The 2,406-nt window shown below is 39.2% G+C and overlaps 1 pseudogene; it reads right to left on the reverse strand.

Moving 5' to 3' along the window:
• Positions 1–298: 298 nt before the first annotated feature.
• On the reverse strand, positions 299–1,617 carry LOC122891024 (annotated as a pseudogene).
• Between the last annotated feature and the right edge of the window lie 789 nt (positions 1,618–2,406).

Below are 2,406 nucleotides of genomic sequence, written 5' to 3' on the forward strand. Positions count from 1 at the left end.
TGTCTATTCATATATCTTCTTTGGTAATATGTCTATTAAAATATTTTGACCATTTTTTATTGGGTTACTTGCCTTCTTATAATTGAGTTGTAGGAGATCGTTATATATTCTGGATATAAGTTCTTTATCAGATATTTGATTTGCAAATCAGATACATCAGATACATGATTTTTCCCAGTCTGTTTCTTCTTTGACTTTCTAAAATGACCATAAAATAAAGCACACTTTTAATTTTGATGAAGTCCAATTTGTCCATTCTAAAATTTTTTGTTTATTTTATTTACTTTTTTGAAATGGATCAATTATTTAATTCACAAACTTGACTTGTGAAAGAAAACACAGAGTGGAGGTAGCCCAGAGGCTAAGAAAGAGCTTCGATTTTTGGCAGAATTTTTGAGTCCACACTTTCAACTTTGAGCTGCTCTGTAGTCCCACATTTCTCTTTCTCCATGTGGAAGATTTCACCTTTATACAGCTTCTTCTTCTTGAAGTAAGCTTCAGTAAGGTGTTTTGGGATTTTCACACAGTTGACATCAGTTTTGGTAGAAGTGACAATGACAGATTTCTGGAGTGTTCCACACAGAATAACTCAATTGAGGGCCAGAGGGCCAGTCACAAGTAGCAAGTCACTGCTCAGTTGCTCAGGAAAACCACCATCTTGCCTCTGTGGTGCCCAGTGAGGACAGTGATAATGGTGCCAGGAGTGATCCTAGCTTGAAATTTTCTCACACACTAACTGAAAGGGTTTTTTTGTTGGTGTTATTGTTATTTTTGTTTTGTTTTGTTTTTAAGATTTTATGTATTTATTTGAAAGAGAGAGCACAGAGGGAGAGGGAGAAACAGACTCCTTGCTGAGGAGAGAGCCTGACATGGGACTCGATCTCAGGACCCTGAAATCATAACCTGAGCCAAAGGCAAGATGTTTAACCAACTGAATCACCCAGGCAACCTGACTGAAAGGGGTTTTTGTTTGTTTGTTTGTTTGTTTTTTGTTTTGCCATGGCTCAACAACATTTGAGGCACATTTTCAGTAGGATCATACCCAGGCATTTTGTGAAGTTTAACCACTCCGGGACCACCATTTTGTCACCACCAGCTGGTTTTGTGACAGTAGCAACAACCTTCTTCTTCTTTTTCTTATCACCCATAGATTTTGTAACTGAATACTTCCTCTTGTACATGGCCTTTCTGGAATACTTAGCTGACCAGGAATACTGGCCAATTCCTTTGACCAGGACAGGGTTTTGGCTACAATGGGACTTCCACCTCTTTGGCCTGGAGGTTATAGTTCTTAACCTTGCCACCAGCATCAGGCTTTCTCCTCCCCCTCCTCCTCCTCCTCTTCTTCTTCTTCTTATTCTTTTAATATTTCTTTATTTATTTGAGAGAGCAGGGACAGTATAAGAAGAAGGAGCTTGAGACTCCTTAAGCAGACACACCGTTAATTATAAAGCCCACTGCAGGGTTCCATCCCACAACCCTGAGATCAGGACCTGAGCCAAAATCAAGAGTTGGTCATATAGCAGACTGAGCTACCCAGGTGCCCCCAGCATTACACTTTTTGGCTTCAAGTTTCTTCTCTTTAATATCCAGCTTCTCAGATTTTTCACCCACCATCTTTCAAGATAAGAAAGAGCCAATTTATCATTTTTTAAAAAGGTCTATTTGACAGAGGGAGACACAGCGAGAGAGGGAACACAAGTAGGGGGAGTGAGAGAGGGAGAAGCAGGCTTCCCACCAAACAGGGAGTCCAATGAGGAGTTCGATCCCAGGACTCTGGGATCATGACCTAAGCCAAAGGCAGACATTTAGCGACTGAGTCACCCAGGAACCCCAATTTATCATTTTTAAAGTTAATTTTATGTGTAGTGTGAGGTAAAGACTTAAATTCATGTTCCTAAAAATGGACATCCAGTTCTCTTCAGAACCATTTGTTGAAAATTTAGCTCTTTGCCCCATTGAATACCTTGGCAGTTTAGTCTAAAGTCAACTTACCATAAATGTGCAAGTTTATTTCTGGACTCTCAATTCTGTTCTATTGATCTGTACTTCTATCTTTATGCAAAAGTTCTATTGAAAACTTACTAGAAAGTTAGTTTTTTTTTCCAATTTATTTATTTTCAGAAAAACAGTATTCATTATTTTTTCACCACACCCAGTGCTCCATGCAAGCCGTGCCCTCTATAATACCCACCACCTGGTACCCCAACCTCCCACCCCCCCCCGCCACTTCAAACCCCTCAGATTGTTTTTCAGAGTCCATAGTCTCTCATGGTTCACCTCCCCTTCCAATTTACCCAATCAAGATGGTAAGTTTTAAAATCAAGAAGCCCTCCATTTTGTTCTTTCTCAAAAAAATGGCTTTTTGGGTTTTTTTTTCATTTTCATATAAATTTTAGAATTTTA

This window comes from Neovison vison, chromosome 12, assembly GCF_020171115.1.
Source record: "Neovison vison isolate M4711 chromosome 12, ASM_NN_V1, whole genome shotgun sequence".
Lineage (NCBI taxonomy): Eukaryota > Metazoa > Chordata > Mammalia > Carnivora > Mustelidae > Neogale > Neogale vison.